General features: G+C 35.5%; 1 protein-coding gene across 4 annotated transcripts in view; it reads right to left on the reverse strand.

Annotated features, from left to right (window-relative positions):
* Nucleotides 1–17,255, reverse strand: part of LOC105219032 (zwei Ig domain protein zig-8) — a 243,943-nt gene that overhangs the window by 103,477 nt on the left and 123,211 nt on the right. For all 4 annotated transcript variants that reach the window (XM_054233435.1, XM_054233434.1, XM_054233432.1 and 1 more), the window contains one exon: nucleotides 13,868–13,962. The gene's annotated coding sequence lies outside the window, so the exon portion shown is untranslated. The remainder of the gene's footprint in view (nucleotides 1–13,867; nucleotides 13,963–17,255) is intronic.

Genomic DNA, 17,255 nt, shown 5'->3' on the forward strand with positions numbered 1-17,255 from the left:
TATTCGTTTATTCTCATAATTATTTTTAAATACACACTCCTTTATGTTTTCGTGGACTGAATTCATATACTGAACTACATGGCTTTCAACTCACTTCAACATAGTGTAAAACGTTGGATCAGGAAAGGGCCAATGCCTTTAGATTTTATTAGTGAACTCATTTAGCACATCACGATATTGACTCAGAAGCAACAAAACATAGAAACGGAAGTCAGTGTGCAATAAATTGAAATTCCAGCTTGGAGGAGATAAAAATAGCGACTTGAATTGAATTAGTTGTACGATAATATAAAAACAAATAATAAATGATTCATATCAATTTTTTTGTTGTCGTAGTTAGAAGAGTAAAGAAAGTCTGAAGTGTTCGTTGAAAAGAGTTTCACTATCAACATTGTTTATTTTTTGGTCAATCTGAGAATCAAAACCAAATTGATTATTTTCAAGTAAATTGGTCTGAAAGAGAAGTACAACTCTAATATATTTGATTTTCGAAAAAAAAAGTTTCCACAAGCCCGGCAGAATTTACTTGCTCGAGTAGGAAAAACCCTCAACGTCACGACTTTGAACTCGACAATAGACTTTTTATTGCTAAGGTAAGGGTTGGAGAAAAAAGAGTACTGTATTTGCATTGGACTACTTATTACTGTCAAAGTTTGATAATCATCTATCGTAACCTAATTGGAAATATATCTTCTGGTCAGATTTTAAAGATGGTATTTGGTATTCTATCTGATAATTGCTCTGAGAAAAACAAGAATATATACTGATATACTATTGCCAGTTACTCGAACTTTGACAGAATAGGAATTTAACTACAACATTTTCCTTTCAACCATCTACTAAGTAGACAAGTATAGTATTCAGCAATTGTTCATAATTTTGTCATCTCTTAAAATTTTCGTTATTATTACCCATTTTTCTAAAAAAAATAAATATTTGTCACACATTCGCTCTCACTTTTATTGAAAAAATAATTTGTATGTAATTCGAAACTCTCGAATAAACACTGAGTCACACACCATCGGCTCCTCAGACAAGCATTTCGTTGAGTCACTATCCCAAATTCGTGTTTAGTCCAAATAGCAAGCAGTTTGCTACTTCATATCATTGCACTCACGAGTTAATCCTTTGCCCGACCTTTTTTTTTGCTTCACTCATTTCAAGCTAATTTCCCTGGTGTTGGTAAGCAAACAACACTTTTGCCCTTATTACACTTGCATACATTTGGCTTATCTTTGTTCAGCATTTATTATTTACATATACATACATATATGGACACACATATGTTGCAAGTCATTCGGCAGCAAATAACAATTTGGCTTCCGTCTCAAGTGCACAATTGAGCGCAGCGATGACCAGCATTTTTAGCTTGCCAATCAGCTTTTCTACTCAAGCTGCTCCCTTACTCTTCTCTAACAACATAACTGCCATGCTTCTAATGACATTTGCGCGCGGCAAAAAATTGAATGGAGGCATATATATACATTTGTATGTATTTGTGAATGTATTTGAAATTAAGTGCCATTGACCGTTGGATCCTGGCTTAGCTGCTGTTTATTTTGTATGAAAAAATCTGCAGCAGCTTAGTAAGCAGCAATAACACGAGTCTCTACTTAAGCACTTTTATTAAAAATTATATTTTGTTTGCATTTTTTGCGGCACGGGTGAGGGCTGTAGCTGGTATTATGTGCCTCCTAAACAACAAGCGACATGTTTCGCGGAGGGATAATTATTGCTTAGCTGCAAATTGCTGTTGGCTATCAACAATATTGTGCTGCCACCGAAGCGAAGGAATTGCAGGCAGTCTGCGACAGTCAGTCTGTAGGAGCAGTGTAAGTGGCGTCGCTTCTGTCGACAAACAATTATTTTCTTCAGTTAATTGCTAAGAGACTCACAAAATACACATGTATGTATACATATACTCTATATATGTACGTATATACTATATATGTAGTACATATGTGTATGTTAATACAACAAACACACTCAATACAAAGACAGCTTCTAAGCTCCGTCACATTTATTTTTCAAATATCTCAGTGTACTTTTCATTATAATAATTTCGGTGGTTGTTGTTGAATTCGTTTCTTTTCAAGCTACAACAAAAAAGGCGAAAAACAGCAGCCAACACTTGTCGTTTGCTTCTTATTCACATTTCAAGTGGCAAAAGTTAAATGTCAAAGGGACGGGCCAGCACAAAGCAAGTGTTTCATTATGCCTTGCACACACACACATAAACACACATACACATATGGCAAACAGACGATGCTTGGACCGTTGACTATAGCAACGTTCTTGATGTTTTAGACCAACATTTGTAGGCAGCTTATGAAAACCATCTCGAATTTTAATTTTTTTCGTACGCGCTCATTGTTTATAGCTGAAACAAGTAAGGAAAGGCTAAGTTCGGGTGCAACCGAACATTTTATACTCTCGCAATTTATTGAAGAAATTTAAACAATACATATATGCGGAATAAAGTTCACCGTATTTTTGAAAAACCTATAATTAGGTATATAGGAGCTAGGAGAAGATACTTTTGAAAAATCTACAATGAGGTATATGGAAATGTTATGACAAGATTTTAATAATTTTTGGAACAGAGACACACTATTAGAAGAAAACAATTTCCTCTGAATTAAATTGAGATATCTGAGAGATTTACCTATATTTTCGGTTAAAATTTATCCTTAGGCGCTGAGTTCAACATGTTCGATATCTGGGGCTTTGAAAAGTTATGACCCGTTTTCGACAATTTTTTCACAAGTGAAGCCAGAGATGATATGCACTAATTGTGTAAAGTTTTATTCCGTTATCTTCATTGGTTCCTTATGTTTACATTATAAAGTGAAGGAATAAGATGGATTTCAAAATTGAGTTATAAGGAAAGTAGTAGTGGTTGTGAACCGATTTCGCCCATTTTTTGTCCGTGTTATCAGGGTGTCAAGAAAATATTATATACCGAATTTCATTCGAATCGGTCGAGTAGTTCTTGAGATGTGGTTTTTGACCCATAAGTGGGCGATGCCACGCCCATTTTCCATTTTGTAAAACAATCTGAGTACAGCTCCCTTCTGCTATTTCTTCTGCAAAATTTAGTGTTTCTGACGTTTTTCGTTAGTTGGTTAACACACTTTTAGTAATTTTCAACCTAACCTTTGTATGGGAGGTGGGCGTGGTTATTATCCGATTTCAACTATTTTCGTGGTGTGTAGTGGGGTATGTAAGAGAGCCGACTGCAGAAAGTTTGGTTTATATAATACATATATAACCTATTTGTGGGCGGGGCCACGCCCACTTCCCCAAAAAAATTACATCCAAATATGCCCCCTCCTAGTGCGATCCTTTATTGCAAATTTTACTTGTATATCTTCATTTATGGCTTAGTTATGACATTTAATGTGTTTTTGGTTTTCGCCATTTTGTGGGCGTGGCAATGGTCCGATTCTGTCCATTTTCGAACTTGATCTTCTTATGGTGCCAAGGAATATTTGTGCCAAGTTTCGTCAAGATATCTAAATTTTTACTCAAGTTATAGCTTGCACAGGCGGACAGGCGGACAGACGGACAGACGGACAGACATCCGGATTTCAAATCTACTCGTCACCCTGATCACTTTGGTATATATGACTCTATATCTAACTCTTTTAGTTTTAGGTGTTACAAACAACCGTTATGTGAACAAAACTATAATACTCTCGTAGCAACTTTTGTTGCGAGAGTATAAAAATAAAGAGAAGAAACAGAGACGCGACGTATGAACGAAAGTTTTAAGCGAAATTGTTGGAACACAAAATGGTGGACCATTTCGTAAGAGCAGCACTTGATGCCTTCATTGCTTGGAGAAAATCGCTTGGGAGCTCTTGTTCCTCGTCTAAATTGCGCATTTTGAAATGCTACACGTAGACGCATTTCAAATTACAAGCAAACTGGAAGACGAGAATAACTTTCGCGTGCCAGTCATTAAGGCAAACCCTTTTCACGCTTTCAACAGCGCGCATTTAAATGCTGTATAATTGGGGAAAGGTGCATTTTTTAAAGCGAAAAAGTTCGGCGCGCTTTATATTACTCTGTATAAGAAACTTTCCACTTAAAATTGAGAGTCTAAATTACACTAGGCAACAAGTTGAAAGTTATTGTTCAAAAGTAATTCAGACTCATTTTGAATAATATCATTTGCAGTCAGTTTTTTTTTAATTTTGGAATTTTTGTAAACATGTATATTTAAATAATAACAAGTAAGGGAGGGCTAAGTTCGCTTGTGACCGGACATTTTATACTGTCGCAATTAATTTATTTAATTTTATTAATTGGCACAGAGACATATATTCGGTAAAATAATGATTAGAAGCACTGAGGTCATCACCTTGAAAACTTATGGTGCGTTTTCGGCGATTTTTAGAAACGGGGACACTATAAATGCAATATTTATGCAAAGTTCTGTTCCGATATCTTCACTAGTGCTTACTTTATATATTGTAAAGTAAACTATTCAGATCGACTTCAAAGTTCTGGTAGGCGTGGTTGTGAACCGATTTGGTTCACAACATATCATTGGGATGTAAGGAAAATATTACAAACCAAGTTTCATTGATATTGGTTGAGTAGTTTCGGAGATATGATTTTTGACCCATAAATGGACGGAGTCACGCCCATTTAAAATTTTGTATACCAATTTAAGTGCAACTCTTCGGTGCCTTCTATATAATGAAATTTAAGGTATCTATTGTTTTCCCTTACTAAATTAAAGCATTTTTAGTAGTTTTCAACATCACCTTTGTTTCAACATAACCTCATTGAAAATCACACGTCTACTAAATCACTCGTTATAAGCATGACTAGGTTCGATTTATCGAATATGTTCAAATTTAATAAAATTGCGATAACTATTAAAGCCAATTTTGGCTCAAAAGATATCGTGGTTCGGTACTAAATTTGAAGGAAATAGGAAATCATCTAACCTTTCGTTTGATTTTATACCATACCAACCGGTGAAATATATATGCAGATATATAATAAATTTTATAATGGATTCTAAAAAAAGGAATTGGCCTTGAAACACATATAACTAACCTGTCGGGTAGCTTAATGAAATTAAGTGGCTATGTTTCCTCAAGAACATTATTTGAATGTGTCAAAAATGGATGAATTGGCATAGATTTTCCTTCCATTTCTCATATCTCATATCTCTATCTCTGGCTGAGCTTTTACTCTTTTACAATAAATATTGATTAATATTAAGATAACTAATGGAATTATGTCGACATTAAATTAAAACTAAATTTAACGAATGCGAACTAAATGAAAAAAAATATTCCACGTAGAATTTTAATATTTATGAAAAATTCATTTCTGTTACTATGTATTACGATATTTAGATCGGCATTGAACAATTTTGACAGTCATCAAAATTTCGGCTAATTTTATCGGTATGACCTCAAAAGGTATTTTTAAAACTCATTTTGGACAATTTGAAACGAAGCTCTTCAGCCCTTCGTGTTATAATAAAGATGGTTGTCAAAGGTTATGTAAAAGCTTTTACCTACCACTGCTTGATTATAAAATAATTAACCTTCAATGAAATAAAAAAAACAACCCAGCTCTAGCAAGAAATCAACTATAAATAACAATACACAGGGTGCGTCACAGTAACATGAAATAACGTGACAATATTATAACTGTTAATTGGTATAGTATGCGTATGCTGTCAACATTTCATGTGTTTCAATGGCTTACGTGATCAAGCGAAGATGGGACTGTTGAGGTAATTGTCATACACTCATATGTTGAAAGATAAATAGTATCACATTGTAATGTACACATATACTACATATGTACATAAATACAAAAATTAATATAGCTCGAAAAGCCTTATTTTACGAGTATTTTGCCTTGTACGCAGTTATTATGATAGTTAAATGGTTTTGATGGATTTGAATACACGTATGCGAATAGAAAAAAGGCAGTAAAGGCTAAAGTGCGATAGTAAGGGAAACTAATATATTTGAAATAACCTTAACTTATATTATATAAGCGTTGAGGATATGTGGTCTCATATTTACTTAGTTATTTGCTTTATGAAATTGAGTTAATTCAATTTAGCTGCGGTCATGTGAGAGAAATACGTGACTTCGCTGGCATTATTGGATGCCACGAGCGCATATAGATTTGGTTGTTATTTCAATGGAAATACGTTGCCTTAGATAAACTACGTATTATTTATATAAACAATTCAGTGCTGAGTAAAACTAATAATACAGCAACGGGGCGTATACGTAACATGTGGTTAGGGATATATTGTTAAAGTTTTGCTCTCGCGGAAATTGTTTTAGCTTTTTCACAAAATTATTTGCTTATAGTTTGTTATTATTATTTTTTCTTTTTTATTTGAAATACTCAAATTGTTGTTGTTTTTAAATCAGATTAAGCTAAAGACCCTTATTATAAAAACTTTCCTTAAGTTCGGATTGCTTAGAAAGGTATTTCATTAAATTGCAATTAGTTGGTTTTTTAATATATTAAGCATATGGTGTCCGCCTCTCTCCCCTACTTTGTCTCTTCAATTTAATTGCATTACATTAAGCCCATAATTTTTCACACACTTTTGCAGAATTAAAGTGAGAGAGAGAGAGAGAGATTTTAAGCTGTAAAAATAACATAAAAAATTATAAAAAAGTATATTTAAAGTGAGGGATAGCATTATACTTAATTTACCATCAATCAAGAATTATTAATTCCTTTACTTTTTATTTCATTAGATGCTTTTCAAGGACTAATTTTTCTCTAATAAAAACTTGCCATTATTTTTCCCATTAAACCGTCATAAATGTTGGTCATTCGTTGTATATTATTTACATCATATTCTGTAGTAACTGTACAACAACTATTACGATTTGCACTTCGTTAACATTGCATGACGGTATGCAAGGATAGACGATATGTGTGTATGTTTGTTTGCGTTTATGCCATAAGCCATATGCACGCTATTAAATAATTTATTGCAAATGTAAGTTAAAAACGTGATATGCATGCAGTTAAATAAATAACACTAATTTCGCACGATAATCAATGGCAGTGTATGAAAAAGTTGATTGCTTACGCGCTGAATAAATTGCTCACACAAATGTTACGTATACGCCCCAACATTCCCTTGCGATTCACACTTATTCGAAGACCTTGTCGCCACAGGCATGTTTTAATAGTGCCAACAAAGGGCAGATACACCGGAGCGTAAATAGATAAAAATTATATATCACATTTATGGAAGGTGATTGAAGATATAAATTAAATAATTCGAAAAGGATACTGATATCTCAAGTATTACATATATTATATGAACTTATAACATCGTTTCTATAACAAGTAGCTTTCATTAGCCCATTTTTTCGTCTTATAATAAGATTTTCAGGCAATTAAACGTAATCAACTTATATATGCATTCATTCAATGAAGATGTGAAAGTTCTGTGAATTAGATAATTTGAGGGAATTGTATTTTTTTTCTTTTTTAAAAAAATTGCTGTAGATGTGTATTAGATACTTGCTTAATATTGAAGCAAATAATAGAGAACTTGTAATTTAAAAAAAATGGTTTCCACCTTTTCCACGAAACATAAAGCCACACAATCCGATAATAGTATTTTCGAATTAATGGGAAACGGTACAGAAGATACATTCCTCCGCACTTGCTTTGCTGCTACAACATCTGCATTTGCATTTTTCCCCCTTAAAAGCTGCGGGCACCGTATATAAACAAATAAACAAAGCTTCAGTGTATAATCACAAGACAAAAGACAAGCGCAAAATAAATAGTAAGGAATTTAGTTGGAATTCAAGCAAGGCAAATAAGACAACGATTTACTAACACCCACGTGTACAGCTTGCACTAAACAACAACAAAATACTGCGGTAGTGTAGTTGTGTGTAACTAAAGCTACCTGAAGATGATGCCCTGCCAGCTGCACGTTATACTCAAACCGTAATATCAGTATAAGTAACTGTATAAAATTATCAGTTATTAGTAGGGGTATTTGCGCAATGCAGCTTCAGCGATGATGCTCTGAATGACTAAGCCTTCGCAAGAGGTTTGGTATGATGTAGGCGGAAGATACTAGATAACTACTTTAGATGCATATATATAAAAGAATTTATAAACGAAGCAAATTTTTCAGCATGCCATCTGTTGTAAAGAAAGTTATCGTAGATGTGCTACCTTTACAATTTGCATTACCAAAGAATACTGTAAGCTATCATTTACCATACACAACTAAACACCCACACACACAAACAGACAAAATGAATGAGAGCACAAAAGAAATTAGTTGAAAATTAATATTTAGACAATCTCAATACAGTTTAATATGACAGCGCATAGTAGCTGTTGACCTCATTCTCGGCAAGCAACAAAAGGCACGTGCCTCACTCGCCACACTCGCTTCACTGCCAACATCACGTGCTGCCGCCGATTGCAATGATTGCTGGCGCTGTCGCTTGCTGCCAGTATTAGTGGCAAAAATCACTTTTTAGCGCTAAATAAAGCTCACTGGCTTTGGCTTTACGCTTGTTGGTCGTGTAGTACATCAGCCCAGTCAGCAGACAATTTAAACCCAAGTCGGTCGTTCGTGTGGCAAGCGAGTCAACAAGTTACCAAGATTTGTCGTTGTTGTTATTGTTGTTAATACAAGCATTTGCAAATGCTGTCCACTATCTACTCGATGCCTTGCTTGGTTGCTTTTGTGTGTACCTTTTGCTTTCATCTCGCTATCGCTCTTGCTTGCAGTGCCACTAAAAAGTGTTGCATCATGCATTATCTATGTGGCACATGCTGTGCATTTACGTAAAGAACCTATCACTTGAACACGTTTCACTTTGTCATCTGCTGCGCTAACAAACCACTCGTGTATTTTATTATCCGTTGTTGCAGTGGCGTGGGGTGACTCGTGCATATAATCACTTGATCTTGGCGTAGGTGGCGACTTCGTCGATTTTATGTACTTACAAATGTGTGTATGTCAATGACTGCACTGCAGCATATTTGCACTTTTTTTGAACAATGCTAACTGGTCTTTTCTTATAATGCCAGATTGTGCTTGTTATGAAATGACGCATAAGGTCTGTCAAATTCATTTATGTTGATTTTTATGTTTATGTTTTACTACAAAAGTCGCAATGTAAATCAAGAATAAAAAGCTATATAAGTAGTTGTAAAGGACCTTGATATAAGCAGTACTAATTAATAATAAAATCACCACTTTTTTATATACACTTGAATCACCAACAGTACTCGTAGCACCTAACGTTTTGCTAAGTAGACATTAGGAAAGGTCCTAGCCTAAGTTTAAAATATTAAAAAGATAATTATGAAATATATGGCATGTGATATATGATAAAGCTGGTTTCGAAATGATTAAAATCAAATTACATGAAGTCGACCTTTACTCTGGATGATACCACTTGTGGATCTTTATGACATTTTGATATTTTTTCGCATACTTCATACCCACATTCTCAGCGATATTAAGGGGTATCTGAGTATTCACACACAAAATTTCAAGTCGATCCGACGAATATTTTCGAAGTTATAGACACATTAGTGAAGGCGCGCCGAGGGATCTCGCAGTAGGGGACAAAACTTTAAACTCGTTTTTCTTGAAATGGTGTTTTCAAAGTCGGGGAGCAAGATTTCTCAGAAACGGCTGAACCGATCGGTCTGAAATTTTTACACAAGCTTTTTAACTATATTTTTTTAGTAATTAATCGAAGGATTTCCCCATCTGATGAAAATTTATTATTTTTATAAACAATTAAAGACCTGAATTTTGGTCGAAAATCGAAATTTCTGCTTTGAGTAGCCGCCATTTTGTCAAACATTTTTTTTGCTAATTCCTTCGATCAATCACTAGACTATTTATTATATTAATGAAATTTATTTGGTTTTTGTATTTTAGATGATCCAGTCCAAAGATATCGTGCTCACCGCAAGAGGCCTTTTTTGCGGACCTCTGCAAAATTGACAATATCAACGTTCCCGATAATTATTTTTGGCAATAAAAAATATGTGAATATAGTTTAAGGTTGTCATAATATACCTGCCAAGTTTCAAATCAATAAACCATATAGTTTCTAGAAAAAATGCCTTTTTTTCGACCTCCTAACTGTATATAACCACTTAAAATAGATTTATGTATATACATTTAATGATATATGTATATACATAGAATACATTTATAAATAATCTAACTGATTATAATAATAAAACAAAAAGCTCAATAATTGAAAGCAATAACCTTCCTATTAACGTAGCATATATACTAAAGGGTGTTCCTTTGGAGGTACGTAACTTTTATGCAAAACAAAATAAGAAAAATTATTCATATTTCAGTTGACTTAAATGAAAATTTTATTGCATTCACTGTTCGAACACAAATTCTGTCAAATGATCACCTAATATATATTTTTTATGATAATTCTGTCGTTATTCTCCCTGGTTTCCAGCATATCAGTCTTTAGCAAGACAACAGAGCGCAGAGTATTATGTTCCAAAAAAAGTCACAAGTAGCTGGCTTATCAGAATAGACCATTGAATTCGAGAATTAATCTATTGCTCTAACTTAATGAGTATTAACCAATAATGACATTCAAAATGAGAACTTGGTGCGGCTTTTTCTATTTAAAATTCAGAAAATAATAAACTACCCGTTAAGTCTGAAATGTACTTTACCGCTAGTGGCTGCGCTGTTCTCTATAGCCGCAGTGAATACGAATCGAAGTTAAACTCCCACAATTTCCAAATATATTCTCTTTGAAAGCCAGTGCATAGTAAGTATACTGAACATAATTGTCGAACATATATAGTTATTTATTTACTAATGTCTAATGATTATTAATTGTTCTTACAATGAATTCAGTTTTTTTATATAATTTTATTATTAATTACTCACTTATATACACACTTCATAGGAAGACGATAATTTCCATTGTAATAAGGATTTCTGATATCAAGATCCTAGTGTTATTCGTGCCTCTCAAAGAACTTTTTCACTACGTAGGCATCTCTTCTTTAGGTTAGATGAAATTTTTCAAAGTCAACGCAACTCAGCGCTTCAATAAATAAAATCAAATATAACGAGGATTACATTTAAAGCTTGAAATGTTTTTCACAATGTTTCAAAATAACATACTCGTACTATAGTTGTTTGATCCGGAGTAGTTTATCAATATCTATTTTTTTTTTCATAAAAAAGAGATATCAAACAAACTACAGACATTTTCATTGATCCAATAAAAAAACAGAAAATTTGAAGCATAGCGAAACTAATAAGCTGGAAGAGAGATAAAAGCCAATAGCAGTTGTTTCTTTACTAAAAAAGAAAGAGAAGAATATACAAAAAATACTTCATCGATTATACAGCGTTGGCCAATATTTGGAAAGAAAGAGCTATTCTGAGGTTATAAATTGTTGGATATTTCCGTATATTGCTCTTGGCAGGCAACTTCTAACTTTAAAACTCTGCATGTACAAACAAGTATCAACAACATCTCGAACCAACCGACGAAGATAGAGAGCAAAGCGATGATGAGTATCTACTACAATGCAAAAAAATACTGAGCAGTCTATTTTTTCTATATAAAAAAATCTTTTTTTTTTTTAATTTTTTGCAGGGCTAAATGTTATGAGCCAGTCTTCTTTATGGACAACTTAATTGCTATTGTCGAAAATTGTGACAGTTGCTTTTCCACTTCAATGCTTGTGACATTTAGCTTCAAAGAGTTAGGAAGTCAATTCCAAATTTTACTATTATTATGCTATTTTTTAGAAATTTGTTGAATATTTTATATACGGAGTTCTATACTTTCAGATTCGAGCCATTAAAATTAAATATTTTATTTAAGCAGTGACGAGTAGATTTTTGTGACAAAGTAGGGATATTTCAGCGAGTCAACTAACTAACTTTTACGACAGACTCGACTTGTCCAGGTGTTTTTTGAATACTCGCTATGACTTCGAATTAAGATAGTATATTCAGTTTCGGAGAGCATATTTTCTCAAATCAAGAAAACATAGTCACATATTAAGAAACTCATATCTTTAAAATTATTGAATTTTTTCCACGCCTTAACCAAAATACATATTATACAAGATTTTCATAAAATGCCTGCGATGACAATTAAGGGCACTGACACGTTCTCACCACCATTTATGCCCCATTGGATGAAACCGTGTACAAGCAAGCGAAGCACATATCGCTTGCGGAGAGATATTTTTGCGAGCAAATTAAATAGACATAAAAGAAATGTACAAGTTCATATTAACTCCATAGAGAAGTTGAACACATTTGTGCGAAATGGGCACAAGTGACACAGTCCCTAGCAGCAATGGACATTTACTAAGAGTATGACACAGCAACCAACCACTTGCAGCAGCGCCTTAGAGTGGAGAGAAGAAACGATATACAGATATAATATCTTTGATATGAGTATCTGTGAGTGTGTGTGTGTGGTCACGAGCTTTACCATGCAACTGCAGCTTTTTTGCACATTTCGTAGTTCATATTTTCGCATTGTTTGCATCATTTATTGCAATTCAGTTGAAATGAATGGAAAAATGGTCAGCAAATGAGAGCAGCTGCAGCGGTGGTTGGCGAACGAGCGAATGGGTGCGGAGCAAACAAAGCGGGCATTTATAAAGCATGGACAAAGGCGCATAGTACACATATGAGAAGAATGAAAAATATGTGTATGTGTAAGCGGATAAGCACACATTTTTTTGGCAGTGTGAGTGCGTGTCTGCTGCAGGATGTTAAAGGCTATGAAATTTAATATTATTTAATGCATTCCATTGAAATGGCCAAGAAAAGCAAAATAATTGCCACAATGAAAGGCCAGCAAATAAGTGAAGGAAATGCGTGACACATGCTTATATGTGTATGGGGCATAGAATAGAATGTGGCATTTACACATATATGCGAGCACTTTCATTATAAAGGGTGTCTTTTCGACATATGATTTTCAAGTAGAGATAAAACACATTTAATTTAATGTTGTGGCTCCAAAAGAAGTGATGCCTTATTTAAAATCGTACATCAAAAACAAAAACACCCTTTATAAGTAGCTGTTGTCCGGCCTGTGGCTTCATTTGTCTGCCATATGAATTTGCTGGCATACTTCTTAACGGCTGCAAGTGCCTCACTCACATATTATTTGTTATTGTTGTTGTGCACTCAAGCCACTCGAGCAGTAATTCATTTACCATTCCAAGCCAAACACACACGCATACTTAAACACAGCATACTGTTAATTTTCATTCATAGAGACGCGCTCTTAAGCAATGTACTTGCATACATATGTATGTGTTATTGCTGAATGGCATGACTGGCCATTTCATTATCATATGTTTGCCATTAAAATGGCCAAATGAGATGAAATGCTAAAGGGTTGTGCGAACACTTCAAACACAGCAACGGACACTTATGCGTGCGTTTACATGCGAAAACATATGCTCACGCACACACGCACACGCACACTCGTATTTTACAGCAAAATATATTTAAAGGCACACTCACATTTGCTTGACCAACACTGCGTTCATATGCTCATGTCCGTGCAAATTTAAAATATGCAACCATTAAATTAAATTGCCAGCCACACACACACATACACAGAGAGAGAGAGAGAGAGAGAGAGAGAGATGGAGAGTGGCATGTACGTATGTAAATGATGGCAATTCGAGAAAGAGTCGGTCAATTGCCTCAGAAATAGGGACCATTTATGCATAGTAATCAGCTGCTCAAATGGCTGGTGATGGCTGGTGGTGGGTTAAGGGCGTCCGAGCAAAACATTAAATGCATAAATTGTCGACTCGTACTTACCTTTGTAACTCGATATGACTTTTGGTGTAGCTTTAGATGTGCTCCTTGCGAAATCTCAAAATGATTGTGCTGTTTTTGTTTGCCTTCGGCGTGCGCTGCAAGTAGGGAGAAGCAGAGAAAAGGCATATACAGTTGAAATTATTGTAATTCACTAAAAGCATATACGTAAGTGTTATTAATTATTTATGAAGCGTAATGTATTCACTTTATTATGCATATAAATGTGCATGTAAGCAAATGGCGCATTGCATGCACTAAAAACTCTTAATGCCTGCATTTACTTACAATTTAAATATTTACGACTGCCTTTTGAAAGGCGATTCAGGCAATTGGTAGGGAGCGGTCACTTTCATTTCACAAAGTGTCATGACAAATATATTTGCTTTATGTGATATATTTGCTTTCTTCTAAACTGACTTTAACTATATATTTGTTAAGCTTATCGTTAAGGTAAGTACATTGAAGTGATTTAAAAAAACATATTCCGTAAATGTTACAACATCAACTCGTTTATATTTATGTTTTATTTACTATGCTATCAAAATTCTCTTGTAAAAACTCAACTGGATAATATTGTGACCAATCGAAAAGGATTCAATAATTATAAAACAGTTATCAACGAAACTCAATCTAAACTATTTCGAGATATAAAGCATACACGGTTTTATTTAGTCTTTTCTGGTTCATGCGTTCATTCTTGATAGAAGCGCACTCGTTTAATCCTTACAGAATTGCATTATTTTCTCACAGCAACCTGATAGGAATTTTTTTCTCCTTAATTATGACGTACAAGTTCCAAAATTAACCGAAGCTGAACTAGGTCCAAACGAGTCCCAAATTTTCAAATATCGAAAGAGAATATACAAAAAACTATATTTACTATATTAGCTGAAAATTGACCAAGTCCTCCACCATCCTATTTATGCGAATTATCTCCAGGGACTATTTCCTCTATCGCAAACTCAGAATTTTTTTATTGAATTTAATATAGTTATTTTTTAATAATAACATATTTGATACGTTTTTCTTTATATGTAAATACATTATATGAGTACAAATTTGAGAGTTATTGAGATATATTTATTTCATTATATTTTCAACTAACATCTGCTGTCAAAGGCTTTTGAAGTTTTCGTTAACTCTTTGAGTTAAACCTTATAACAAGCGATACACTTCTATTTCATAAAATTATATTATGTAAGGAATCTCTGCTAATATTGAGTTAGTCTGTGTATTATATCCCAATATCTGGCGGATAATCTATGAGACTTTTAGTCGAAAATTTCAAGCACTAATTCGAAGATAATTATATTATCATTCGAAGAATATATATTATCTTCTTCTCAATGATTCCATTTTTAAAATATAATTTAAATTTGAACTCCCGAGAGACCCTTTGCCACTTTAAAATAGTGTTATGTATGTGATTGGCGTTCAACCGTTTAGCCGGTTATAGCCGAATCGACGATAGTGCGCCACCTCTCTCTCTCCTTCGCAGTTCGGCGCCAGTTGGAGATCCCAAGTGTAACCAGGTCGCTCTCCACCTGGTCCCTAAAACGGAGTGGAGGCCTTCCCCTTCCTCGGCTTCCTTCGGCGGGTACTGCATCGAACACTTTCAGAGCTGGAGTGTTTTCGTCCATTCGGACAACATGACCTAGCCAGCGTAGCCGCTGTATTTTTATTCGCTGAACTATGTCAATGTCGTCGTATAACTCGTACAGCTCATCGTTCCATCGTCTGCGGTATTCGCCGTTGCCAATGTTCTGAGGACCATAAATCTTGCGCAAAATTTTCCTCTCGAAAACTCCTAGTGTCGTCTCATCTGATGTTGACATCGTCCAAGCTTCTTCACCGTAAAGCAGGACGGGAATGATAAGCGACTTGTAGAGCTTGATTTTGGTTCGTCGAGAGAGGACTTTACTTCTCAATTGCCTACTCAGTCCAAAGTAGCACCTGTTGGCAAGAGTTATTCTGCGCTGGATTTCGAGGCTGACATTGTTCGTGTTGTTAATGCTGGTTCCCAGATAATCGAAATTATCTACGACCTCGAAGTTATGACTGTCAACAGTGACGTGGGAGCCAAGACGCGAATGCGCTGACTGTTTGTTTGACGACAGGAGATATTTCGTCTTGTCCTCGTTCACCACCAGACCCATTCGCTTCGCCTCCTTATCCATGCGGGAAAAAGCAGAACAAACGGCGCGGTTGTTGCTTCCGATGATATCAATATCATCAGCGTACGCCAGGAGCTGTACACTCTTGTAGAAGATTGTACCTTCTCTGTTTAGCTCTGCAGCTCGTATTATTTTTTCCAGCAATAGATTGAAGAAGTCGCACGATAGTGAGTCACTCTGTCTGAAACCTCGTTTGGTATCGAACGGCTCGGAGAGGTCCTTCCCAATCATTACGGAGCTTTTGGTGTTGCTCAACGTCAATTTACACAGCCGTATTAGCTTTGCGGGGATACCAAATTCAGACATCGCGGCATAAAGGCAGCTCCTTTTCGTGCTGTCGAAAGCAGCTTTAATATCGACAAAAAGGTGGTGTGTGTCGATCCTCTTTTCACGGGTCTTCTCCAAGATTTGGCGCATGGTGAATATCTGGTCAGTTGTCGATTTTCCAGGTCTAAAGCCACACTGATAAGGTCCAATCAGTTTGTTGACGGTGGGCTTTAGTCTTTCACACAGTACGCTCGATAGAACCTTGTATGCGATATTTAGAAGGCTGACCCCACGGTAATTGGCGCAGATTGTGGGATCTCCCTTTTTATGGATTGGGCAGAGCACACTGAGATTCCAATCGTCAGGCATGCTTTCTTCCGACCATATTCTGCAAAGAAGCTGATGCATGCACCTTATCAGTTCCTCGCCGCCGTATTTGAATAGTTCTGCCGGTAATCTATCGGCCCCCGCTGCTTTGTTGTTCTTCAAGCGGGTAATTGCTATTCGAATTTCTTCACGGTCGGGCAATGGAACATCTATTCCATCGTCATCGATTGGGGAATCGGGTTCGTCATCTCCTGGTGTTGTACTCTCACTGCCGTTCAGCAGGTCGGAGAAGTGTTCCCTCCATAATCCCAGTATGCCCTGGACATCGGTTACCAGATTACCACCTTGGTCTCTACATGAGGATGCTCCGGTCTTGAAACCTTCGTTAAGTCGCTTCATTTTTTCATAAAATTTTCGAGCATTCCCTCTGTCTGCCAGCTTCTCAAGCTCTTCGTACTCACGCATTTCGGCCTCTTTCTTTTTTTGTCTGCAGATGCGTCTCGCTTCCCTCTTCAGCTCTCGGTATCTATCCCATCCCGCACGTGTTGTGGTCGTTTGCAACGTTGCGAGGTAGGCAGTCTGTTTTCTCTCCTCTGCGAGACGGCACTCCTCATCGTACC

This window comes from Zeugodacus cucurbitae, chromosome 6, assembly GCF_028554725.1.
Source record: "Zeugodacus cucurbitae isolate PBARC_wt_2022May chromosome 6, idZeuCucr1.2, whole genome shotgun sequence".
In the NCBI taxonomy this organism is placed as follows: Eukaryota; Metazoa; Arthropoda; class Insecta; order Diptera; family Tephritidae; genus Zeugodacus; species Zeugodacus cucurbitae.